This window comes from Zingiber officinale, chromosome 3B, assembly GCF_018446385.1.
Source record: "Zingiber officinale cultivar Zhangliang chromosome 3B, Zo_v1.1, whole genome shotgun sequence".
Classification (NCBI taxonomy): Eukaryota; Viridiplantae; Streptophyta; class Magnoliopsida; order Zingiberales; family Zingiberaceae; genus Zingiber; species Zingiber officinale.
Window position 1 is genome coordinate 103,362,221 of NC_055991.1, and position 12,867 is coordinate 103,375,087.

Genomic DNA, 12,867 nt, shown 5'->3' on the forward strand with positions numbered 1-12,867 from the left:
TTAAACCTAGGGTTACTATAATTAGATTGAATATTGAATTTCTTTGAAAGGCTTTAATGAGGCAGTGGTGGATGATCTCATACCCAACAAGGCCTTGTGTCTCGTGTTAGAGTGTATACTAAAAGCCTAGCTTTTGTAAACATTTATTTTTGAAATAAAGAATCACATTGGTCAAATGTCTACATTTATGCTAAGTGTAGTTGTTCAATTGATTTATATTGTAGATAACATGGTGTGTGGTGTCACACACAGGAGATCATGTTATTAGTCCCTTATAAATTATAAACAGTTGCTCACGACAAAGGTGGAAAGGAACAAACCATTGGAATAGTCGTAGTGTAGTTAGGTATTAGTTTATCTTGACTAATAAATTACACTAGTACACTCTGAGTGTATTGAGTATGACCATTTAAGGTAAGTTCTTTTTATACTGACTTGATAAAAGAACAAGACCTGAGTTATTATGGAAGTGTGTGCTCTTAATCCTAATATAATAACAAGCACATATATTTAGTATTTATTTCTTTGACTTATAAAAGGGTGAGATTTAGCTCGATAAATCAAAAGGCCCGATAAGTTGGGAAATGATATTACTTATAGTGTGTGTTGTTGATTATAATAGGAAACTATGTCCTAGTAATCTAGGTTGATAATGTCCCCAAGAGGAGCTCATAAGGATTGTCATGTAAACCCTGCAGGTGGACTTAGTCCGACATGACGATGAGGTTGAGTGGTACTATTCTTGGACTAAGATATTAATTAAATGAGTTGTTAGTAACTCATTTAATTAGTGGACATTTGACATCTTAAAAACAGGGAGATTAACATATTCATAATAAGAAGGAGCCTAAAAATATATATTGGGAATAGTGCGGTAGTTCAATAATAATTCTTTAGTGGTATGAATTATTATTGATGAAATTAAGTTGGGTGTTCGGGGTGAACACGGGAAGCTTAATTTCATCGGGAGACCAAAACTAATTCCTCCTCTCGGTCGCTATCGTAGCCTCTTCTATATAGAGAATTATATCCACCTATACCCACCTCCTTACCCAACCCAAGGGGGCTGGCCAAACAAGCTTGGAGTCCAAGCTTGGGCCGGCCAAGCAAAGGGTTGAGCCAAGATTGAAGTGGTCGGCCCTAGCTTGGAGCCCAAGCTTGATGGCCGACCATATAAATATTAATAGGATTTTTATTTTAAAATCTTTCCTTATATGAAAGTCATGATTTAAAAGAGAGTTTAAAAATTAAATATTTCCTTTTATAGCTTTCTACAAAAGATTAAGAAAAAGATTAGGTATCTTTTCTTATTTGTAGTTAAAAGGAAGATTTTAATTTTGTAAAAAAACACTTTCCTTTTTTGAAATCATCCTCATGTTTTAATAGAGAGATTTTAATTTATAAAATTTCCTTTTATAACCATCCATGAAGGAAAAAATTATTAGAGAAATTTTATTAAAAATTTTGGAAGCAAATTAGGAAGTTTTAATTCTTGTGTTATTAAAACTTTCCTTACTTGGAGCTATGAGGTGGCCGACCATGTTGGTTTAAGAAAAGGAAATTGGTTTTAATCAATTAAATTTTCCTTTTCATGGCAAAGAAAATAAGGAAGCTTTTATTAAATTTTTCCTTATTTGCCAAGACCAAGGATTATAAAAGAGAGGGAGGGGTGCCTTCATGGTACACAACTCTATTCTATTTTCCTCTCCTCTCTTCCTTGGTGGTGGTCGGCCATAGCTCCTTGCTCTTCTTCTTTTCTCTTCCTCCTTGGTGGCCGGCGGCATCAACACAAGAGGAGTCCTTGGTGGTCGGTTCTAGTTAGGAGAAGAAGGAGAGAAAGGAGGCTTTGCTCTTGCATCCCTTGGAGCTTGAAGGTTGGTGGCCGAATCTTGTAAGAAGGAAGGAGGTTTGGTGGTTCTCATCTCAGAAGATCGTTGCCCACACAACATCCGAGATTAGAAGAGGAATACAGTAGAAGATCAAGAGGTTGTTTACTTGCAAAGAAAGGTATAACTAGTATTTGTTTTCCGGATCATGCTAGTTTTTTCTTTGTATGAATTCCAAACACAAGAGACTAGTGATTCTAGATTTCCGGATTAGATATTCGAAGTTGTGTTTATTTTATTTTGTTTTTCAAATTTGTGATTTGATTGTTCCTTTTGGTTAAACCTAGAGTTATATAAGGAAATTAAATATTAGATTTCATTAAAAGGTTTTATCTAGGAAATGGTGGATGCTCCCATACCCAAGAAGGCCTAGTGTCTCGCCATGTTTAACTTGAAAGCCAATTTCTGAAATTAATATTTAATTGAATTTGTAACATGAGTGGATTTGGATCAATAATGTTAAGCATCATTTGCGACCCAAGTTTAAACCACTAAGAACAGATAAGTTTAATTTGGAATCAATAATGTTAAGTTCCGTTTGCGATTCCGAATTTAATTTCTAAAGAACACAATAGGTTGTTAGGAAAGGTTCGACACTTGTACAAAAATTTTGTACAGTGGAACCGGTACGATCTTCCTAGGACCAACCAACACCTCGCCATGTTTGACCTGGGAGCCGATCTCAGAAATAAATATTTAATCAAATTTGTAACATAGGTGGATTTAGATCAATAATGTTAAGCATCGTTTGCGATCCAAGTTTAAAACTCTAAGAACAGATAAGTTAAATTTGGAATCAATAATGTTAAGCTCTGTTTACGATTCCTAATTTAATTTCTAAAGAACACAATAGGTTGTTAGGAAAGGTTCAAGAATTGTACAAAAATTTTGTACAGGGAAAACGGTACGATATTCCGAGTAGCAACCAACAACATTCATTTCCCCAGTAACCTAACTCGGTCTCAAAGGGGTGAATTGTTAGTTTCCATTCATGACAACTATTTTTTATCCCTTATTATTATTTTTTTGTTTCTTTTTTTTTGGTGTTGTGTAGCACTAATCACACATGCGGGATGCATATGTCAGGATTTAGATTTTTCCAAATGAGCTTCCATGATCCGAGGTCATCTAGTAACCAAAATGTAAATAAGAAATCCCCATGGGAACATAAGTACTAAACAATTTGGATAAATCATAACCATTCCAAAAATATTTCTACTATTCAAGCTTAAGTACTTAGGTGTAGTGTAAATAAGATCCTTAAGGTCAGGCCAAAACTTATACCAAACTTCGTACAATACTTAGCTTATTTCATGCTACTAGAGATAGAGAAAGGAGATACATCAAACATACTAACATTATCTTGACAACTCATAAACTAAGAAAATGCTAGTCATTTTGCTATCGGATAAGTAGCAGAAAAAATAGAAGGTTTGATGTTCTCAAATATGCCTCAAAACCAGAAATGCGAATAAACCAAGCAAAGTGCAAATGAGATGCAATTAAAAACATGAAATTAGAAAAATGCAGATAAACAAAATAGACTAAAAATAAAAATTTGCAAAGCAGAAAGAAAATGCAAAAAAAAAAAAACTCGAAAACTCGACTCAGGTTATGCAGACAAACACAACACCCCCCTCCCCTAGACTTAGATTTTTCATCGTCCCGATGAAATCAATACGGTGGCGGGGGTGGGAGATAAGGGGGTCCCCGATGTGTATCAGGAGAAAATCTAGACATACCAGGAAGATGGCCAAGGTGTTGATGATATTGATATAGGGCATCTACTTGTTGTCTAGTGATATCCATATCATCTATAAAATTTCTCATTCTTTCCTGGTCAACGTCATAGTCCTGAACAAACTCTGTCACCTGACTATAGAAGTCCCTAGTGAACTGAAAATGATCCTGTACCTCCCTAAACTGGTCATTAGATAACTTAAAGCGACCCTCCAACAATCGTTGTTGGGTATTTTGCTTCTCATGAAGGGAATCTAAAGAGACACAGAAGTCAGAAAAATCAAACCTAGAGGATCCCGTGTCATATGCAAAAGAGTGTCTAGGAGGTTCCGGATATCCGGAAGGCTGCGGGAATCCTGATGACGAGGGCTCTTGGTGGTACTCAGGTTCTTCTACAATGGAGGGTACAATCTCGGGGTGTAAATCAGTAATCACCCAATTCACGGGGTTGCGAACTGAAGTACGCTCGAGGCAAGAAAGGGGTAATGGAAAACCATTGGTTCTATGGAAAGCAAACACATTCTCATCCCGACAAATCATCTTCATAGCAAGATAAGAATCGATGTCGATCTTATCATTACCATGAATCACTTCTAATCCATCAAGTGCACAACCTATATTGAATGCTAATTGGGTGATCAATCCACCAAACACTATCATCCCCGAAGATGCCTTAGCTGCCCTCAACAAAGTTTGCAAAAAATGAAATCCAGAATCAAAATCAACTTTATTTAACAACGCCCAAAGGGAATAGAGTTCTATCTTTCTAACCACCCCATCACTCTCTCCTCGACCAAATATCGTTTTGCTCATCACTCGGTGAAGGTATCTAAAGGTCGGGTTTTGCATGTGGGATGTCTTGGCTCTAGAGAGTTCATAAGGGTCTTTTGATTCGGTTATTGATGTCCAAAATTCATTCAATCTTATTTCATCACTAAATCCTCGGGCACCACCAATGGGTAAATTAAAACAATTATTGAAATCGCTAAAAGCCCACCGAACTTCTTTATTCATTATCCTAAAAGTTATGACCCCCACGTAGTCATCCTCAGAAGAAAATTTAACATCAAGTGAGCTCAGAAATTCAAGGACTAGCCGTGGGTAAGTCGGTGCATGAGCGTACATAATATCATTTTAATCTAAAGAGCTTATCATCCAATCTACATCATCCCTAATTCCTAAAATGTCCATAGTAGTGAGATCCATATATTTAGTGCACGTAATTTTCCTAGCTACAAGGATATCATATCTAGCTTTTTGTTCATGATTTCTAAAAATAATATTGAACTTGTTATCGTTACCTTCGTCGCGTGCCACCCTTTTTCCTTTGCCTTTTGAAGTAGAAGCCTTCCCTTTGCCTTTCTCACCTCCCGGTGCATCTCCTTCGCCAGATCCACCGCTTCCTCGATGAAGTCTCTTCAAGATCTGTGACATGGTGCAAGGTTTTGAGGAATTTCCTGTGAATGGGTCTTGAGGATGGAAGAGGAGGAGAAGGAAGGAAAAATAGGGAAGTTTCTTCTCTCTTTTCGGATTTGTAGCTTGAAGAAATGTTAGATCTAGATGTAGATCTAAGAAAAGTGAGCTCTAGAGGTGGGAACTTAGGGTTTGATGAGTTGTAGTGGAGAGGAGAAGGCTTTTGGGAGAGAAGGAGATGGAAATAGGATTTTTTGGAGGGGTGGGCGGTGCACACGGGTAGGGGCACCACCGTGTCTTATAGACACGGCCGGGTTTGGTGGGGCTCTGCACGACCATGCCGATTGACACGACCTCCTCTGTTCTCCCTTCTGCCAAGATCACACGGTCATGCCAATTGGCACGGCCCTGTCCTTCCTCTTCTCTGACAAGTCTCACGGCCGTGCCAATTAGCACGACCCGAGTCATCTCCTTCTCTGGCAGTCTCACACGGCCTCGTCGTGTGGCATGGCCTGTGTCCTTCTTCCCTCTGCATAGGCCACACGGTCGTGCAAGGTTGCATGGCCCGTGGCCTTCATCCTTCTGTTGGCTTCACACAACCGTGTGGGATCACACGACCGACTCCTTTAGGCTCACAGTGACTCGCCTTTCGCTCTTTCGATTCCTCTGACGCCTCCATGCCCATGAAATGCTCACGGTCAGCTCGTGGGGGCTTTGCACACCCTGAAAACCAATATCCAAAAATAAAGAAATAATAAAAATACTCCACTAAACTCACCAAAGCTAGAACAATGAACTACAATGAAAGGAAGAAAAAAAACCCTTGGGTTGCCTCCCAAGAAATGCTTGTTTTAGGTCTTTAGTTCGACCCTGTTTCAGTTAATGCGGACTAAACCTGTGGAAGCATGGCTCTCCCCCTAGAATTAATGCTCCAGTCTGTGCCTTCAGTTTCGCTCGTGCAGGATAAATATATTTCTTATTGCTCGCTGGGAGAACTCTCATGGAAACTGCACTCCTCAACTTTGTGTATGTTGATCTTGCTAGAATTACCCCAATAAGAGAGGTTGCAGATGGAGGAATCAGATAAATCAAATTCGATCTTTTCTTTTCCGATCTCCAAGGATAACCCGTGACTTTTTACATCGATGATAGCTCCAGCTGTGGCAAGGAATGGTTTTCCAAGGATGATCGGTATCTTGGGGTCTTCCTCCATATCCAATATAATGAAATCTATGGGAACTGTATATCCACCCACTTCTACTGGCATGTCTTTCACTATTCTCATTGGGTATCTGCATGAATGGTCAGCTAATTGCAGTGCCATAGTGGTCAGTTTAATGTTCTGGAGGCCCAAATTCTTACATAAAGAGTACGGAAGTAGGCTAACACTGACCCCCCAAGTCATAGAAAGCTCTTGGTATGAGTTCAGAATCAATTATGTATGGTATGGAGAAACTTCTTGGATCCTAAAGCTTTGGTGGAGAATTTTCCATAAGGAGAGCGCTACAATTCTCTGTTAATGCTACAGTCTTGAAGTCGCCCTTCTGCCTCCTATTAGATAAAATACCCTTTAAGAACTTTACGAACTTCGGCATTTGGTGTACTGCATCTATCAGTGGTACTTCTATGCAAATTTCCTTGATCTTCTTCAGGAATCGGTTGAACTCTTCATCCTTCTGGGAGGTTATAAATTTCTAAGGGAAAGGAATCATCTGACTCTGTAGGGGAACTTGAAGAGTTTCTTCAACCTTTTTAGTAGCCTCCTCTTCATCCCTGTTTTGAGTATGATTGGGCATTAGGGAGAGGGCTCTTTCTCTGAGTCAGATTCCTTCTGAGTAATAATTTGGGGGTCTCTCACAGTACGTCCGCTCCTCAGCTCAATGCGGTTGCAATGTTCCACCGGATTTAAATATGACTTCCCTGGAAATGTACCCTGTGCTCTTGAGATGGATTGGGATATCTGGGCTATCTGACTATCTTGCATCTTTTGATACTTTTCAAAATTTTCCATTCTCTGAGTTAACATCTTGATCTCATTCTTCATCTCCTTTTGCTCTAAGAGAGCTTCTTCAAGCATCTTTTCAATTCTGGACAATTATGAAGGTTGCTGTTGAAAAGTTTGTTGTCCTGATGAGTAGTTCTGCTGCCCAGGTGAGTAGTTCTGTTGTCCAGGTTGATAGCTCTGCTGTCCAGGTTGGTAGCTTTGTTTTGCTGGCCCTTGATCCTGATTGTTCCGGTATGAGAAGTTTGGGTGATTCCTCCAACCTGGATTGTATGTATTGGAGTACGGATTGTTTTGCCTTTGGTTGTAGCTGACTATTGCATCACACTGCTCAAGTTGGTTTATCTGTGTTTGTATTAGCCCTAACGGGCAAGTATCTTGGACATGATTCGTACTTCCACAAGTTTCGTAAACACAAACTATCGCATTGGATGTGTTGCTGTTGTTCCCCATGGCCTCAAACTTCTTGGTCAGAACGTCCAACTTTGCAGACATGAGAGTGACTGCATCTATGTCGAATTTCCCTAACACTTTTTTGGGTTCCCTGAGAAAGAACCACCAAACCTTTCTGATGTCTACTGATGGTGATTCTGTGCCACATTCTCTATGATCTCTTCAGCTTCATCAATGCTCTTTTTCATCAGTGCTCCTCCTGCTGCAGAATCGAGGGATACCTTCGTGTGATAGTTGATTCCATTATAAAAGGTGTGTAGAACCAACCATTCCTCAAGGCCATGATGGGGGCACTGTCTCAGCATACTCTTGAATCTGTCCCAGACTTCAAATAATGATTCTGAGTCTAGCTGTTTAAAGCATGCAATCAGATTCCTCATGTGGGCAGTTTTGCTTGGTGGATAGAATTTGTTCAGGAATTTCTACTCACACTGCTCCCAGGATGTAATGCTATTTGCTGAAAGGGAATTTAGCCACTGCTTGGCTCTGTCTTTCAGGGAGAATCCGAAGAGCAATAACCTTACTGATTCTGGAGGGACTCCGTTCACTTTCATAGTGCCGCAGATCTCGTAGAAAAGCTCTAAGTGGTGGTTTAGGTCATCATGCGGTCCTCCTTCGAATTGATTCTGCTGAACCATGTGAATTACTGCAGGCTTTATCTAAAAGTTGTTAGCTTCGATTGGCGGTCGAGTGATGCTAGACCGAACCCCTCGTGCATAAGGTGCTGCATAATCCTTCAACAATTTATCAGCCATCTCTGAAGATTCCTGTGCTGCTTGGAATGTCTTCTGTAGGTTTCTTCTCCTCAAGAAAGTTCTATCAATCTCTGGATCAAATGGTAGGAGCTGTCCTGAAAGATTAGCTCTTCGCATGCAAAAATAAAATATGAACTATAGTAAAGAAGAGAAATGAAATAATGTTATTTTTGGTGTTTTTAATAAAAATGCAGAAAGTAAAGAAAAACAAGAGTAAAATTATTTATCTCTAAATGTAAACTAGAGAAAAGATAAAGGAAAAGAAAACAAAGTCTAGTCAAATCTAATATAACTATCACCAATGTTATAGACGCAGTCCCCGGCAACGACACTAAAAACTTATTAAGATTCCGCAAGTGCACGGATTTGTTGTCAGTAATATAAAAGATTGTCGAACCCACAAGGACTGGTTATAAGCACTAGTGATGGCACACTTAGGATAGGCTACACTATCGATGATTATAAGTAATCTAAGAAAAGATATTAGAAAGCGGGGAATGAGAACTAGCAACGAGAAGAAATCAACCTGGTTAATGAAGAGTTCTAGGAGTTCAGTTTTATTGTGGTGGTATTGATGTGTCTCATACTATCCTATACTCATTGTCCATCGGCATGCATTTGCCGAAAGCTAAAGCAACTATCTTTGAGCATCAAACAAAGATGATCCCTATGAAATCCTGTTACGGTTAACCCCTGTCACTAGGGCACCTCGGTAGATCACAAGGACACAACTCTTACTGATGTTATCAAGGATAGAATTAAGAAGCTTAGTTTGGTCTCTTACTTCCTTGTGAAGGAGTCACCTCTCCTTTTAAGGAGGTACCCTAGATGTTCGTGAACGAGTTACCCCTGTCACTATAGCTCCTCGGGTGTACGATCTAAGGTATTCCCTCTACGAGGTTGGCAATTCCTACACAATCAATCAACATGACAAAGAGATCGAGTTGTCGAAACAAAGCAAGCGAAATCATCCAATGAATATAAACGTAATATGAGTTTTACATCAAAACCAATCCACAATTACTCCCTCGTCCTAGAACAAGGACTCTACTACATAGACGCTGGAGAAAAATCCAAAGACATAGTAAATCTAAACATACAATCCTCAAAAGCTAAAAGAGAAAGAAGAAGTATGCTTATCCAATGACGATGAGTGATCTTCGAATCCAATCCTCTGCTTCTGGAGTTGATGTGGTGATGAAAGGTCACTGGATCGATGTCCTGGATGACGTGGAATGACACCAGAGTGATTCTCCTCTCGACGGCTCACCTCCCAGCTCTCCCCCTTGAAAAAGGGTTAAAAACCCTTTTTATAGGCTAGGGCGCGACGCGGCGGCACGACCGTGCAAGGATGGCACGGCTGTGCCATTTCTTGGCTCTGGATGCGCTGCACGGTCGTGCCAATTGGCACAGCCGTGTGATGCTGGGACTCGGCTTCTGGGGATACGGTCGTGCAGGGTTGCATGGCCGTGTTCTGATTTGCCTCTGGATTGGCCGCACGACCGTGCAAGGGTTGCATGGCCATGCACTTCTCCTCTTCTATTTGGCCACATAGCCGTGCAAGGTTTGCATGGTCGTGCTCTCTAGCTCACTCTGATGCGCCGACAACCGCTGTTTTTGCTCCGAAAGTTGTTCCTATCAACACAAAATCAAACAAAGAGTGGATATCTATGCAAAAGAATATATATGATGAGTACATGATAAAAGAGGCGATCATACAAAGAATACGTACGTATAAAGCTAGTGAATGTGCATAAAAATATGCATAAACCATCATAATATTTACGCACATCACCTCCTACCATGAGCTCTTATTATGGAGAGAGTTTTCATTAAAGGAGCTGCAAAGTAAAGTATAGCTCTCTCCATCTTCGTCTTCTTGAAACTTCCTTCAGGAAGTCGAAGATGGTTCAGATTGAGCTTCCAATTTTCAACCCAAGTGAAATCTGCACACCCAAAAGAAAAACATACCTCCCATATACATGTTAAATAAGTAAGAACTAGAACCATATCAAGTTTAGTTAAGTAGTTATAAGAAATGGAATCACATCCAACAAAATCAATCATAGGTACCTTTATAAAATTTCTTAAAAGATCACTAGAATTACTAACCTTGCATTGTTGAGATGTACATGAAAGTTCTAAACAAGTGGACGTGACCCCTTCAGAATTACGTAGTGGTTCTAGCTCTGGTTTGAGTGGTGGTGCCTCTAAAAGTTATGATTCTTGGGACTTTGCTTCTATTGCACAAGTTCCTACACATTTATCATCAACAAATTCCATTCTTACAACTTCCATAGTGTCAATTGGTTTTATGATCAAAGAAGGTAATTCTTGGGACATTTCCATCATAGTACATGTCCCTGCACTTGTATTCACATCATCAACATAAGTGGTGAAGAGTCCACTAACATCAATATCATCAATAGAAATATCAATAGCTTTATTAGAAATTTGGAGTAATATTCATAAAGCTATGATCCCCCGTTGCACCATTATCTCTTCACAATCTTGTGTTGTGGTCTTCATCTGACTTGGTGCAGGAATATTTGGATTTTGAGAGTCCTCCAAGTCAACCGGCTCATCTAATTATGAATGATGTGGTATATCTAATGATGAATTATCATGAAACTCTGATGAATTCTGATTTAGTGGGAAGTATGCTCAACATTTTGTATGTAGTTATAGTCCAAATTTTGATGATTCATCCAAAATTGATTATAATATTGAGGCGGATCAGAGATCTGCTACTGGGATAGTGACTTCTCACTCTGCTATAGAATTAGCTAGGGCTGAAGGTTCTAAATTTGATAATCTCCCCAATCATAGCCATAAGTATCAGGAACTTGCTCATATGTATCTTGATGTTGAGGTTGAATCAAATACTAAAGTTCCGGAGTAATAGCAGTTTTTTGGAAAAAGTGGCAAATAGCAGCTGGATGAGACGTGCTTCCACACACTCCACAAAAGAAATCAAATTGGTGATCTTCTGATTCATAATTTTCATCAATGGGAGATCTTGCTCTTGTGCTCATGGGTGTGAAAGATTCTCTCGAAGTCTTACTTGACATGTTAGTGCTTAAGATATCTAAAAAAATTATAAGGAAAACTAAAAATGCAGAATTAAAGATAAGAAATAAAATGCATAATGAAAATAAGAAAGAAAATGTAAAAAAGAAAAAAGAAAATTGTCTAAAGTAACTCATATGTTAATTAACTAATATTAATCAAAAATAGTCCCAGGCAACGGTACCAAAAACTTATTATGCAACCGTAAGTGCATGGCTTTATCGTTAGTAATAGAAAAATATTGAATCCACAGAGACTGTTGATTAAGCACTAGTTAACTTCGCACGGTGAATTATCTAGACAAATGTAAGATTAGTTGGAAAAGAAAGTAAGAGAAAAAGAAGAGAGAATGTAAAGAGTAGAGAAAGAGGGTGAGTTGGATTTGGGGATGGATAGATACTAGGAATTCAGTGTCGTTGTAATGCTAGTTAATGTCCCTATGCATTGTTTATCTCCCTAACTCCATGCTAACTACGACACACAACTCCTTATATCTTATGGGCAAGTGCCTTAGCATACTGTCAGTCAGCCTCATATCCAGTTGGATTTAAGGGACTTTGCTCCCCATTTTTACGATACAACTCTCAATATACAGTCAATCTGCCTAAAGTGCTGATAAGATTTAAGAGCCTCAACACCCCACTCAGTACTAATACACACAGAATAAACCCGATCGGCTCCAACAATGATCGGGCAAAGTAAAATTCTAGATTAGAATATGTAGTATTCATTAAATATGCAAGCATTACATTAGATATGATTAGTCAAAACTGGAAAGCCTTAGGTAAATCAAAACGTGGATGGAAATGCACTAAGTCTTAGATTATTTTCCTGGATTTGGTAGCACGTCATGGTCGAAATCTTATCTGGATTATCATGCATGTACTGGATATATGCTATTAATCTGTTGCACACGCCAAGAAACGTTTACGTTGGTATGGACGAGTTCTAACCACATAATAAAGCGTCATGGGACTTGGTCAGTTAATCAAACCTTTAATTTCTTGTGCACAGAAAGGCATATAAAGGAGCAGGTGATCGAAGACTATAAGCATTAATTAGTTGAAGCAGAAGGAAAGCCAGCGTGATAGACTTTTCAACTTGATGTCTCACCAAGTTAGAACATTTCAGACCCTGTTAAATAATCTGCATCTGTAAACCCTATCCCATCTAAGCTCTCAACGCATTCACCATTAAGTACCTCATCAATGCAATTATAATAAAAGGTGATTATGCGTTAACCAAGATACCTTTCACAACCTGTCCTTAAATTATGGGGGGAGGGAGATAAATCAGTTTATAGTCCACCAGGCTAGGGTTGGGAGTTCCTTCGGTGCAATATTGGCTAATAAAATCACTAATTTCCTGTGTACGGAATTAAAGGCATCATCATCAGAGTAGATGATAAGGGGCAGGTGATGAAGACTATAAACATTGATTGCTGCAGAAGGAAACCCACTGTAATAGACTTTTCAATTTAATCTCTTGCCCAAGTAAGAATGTTTCAAACCTAGCTAGTTACCCGCATCTGTTCTATATAAACCCATCA

The 12,867-nt window shown here is 39.1% G+C and overlaps 1 pseudogene; it reads left to right on the forward strand.

Moving 5' to 3' along the window:
• Window positions 1-7,770: 7,770 nt before the first annotated feature.
• On the forward strand, window positions 7,771-7,842 carry LOC121968872 (annotated as a pseudogene).
• The last annotated feature ends 5,025 nt before the right edge of the window (window positions 7,843-12,867 follow it).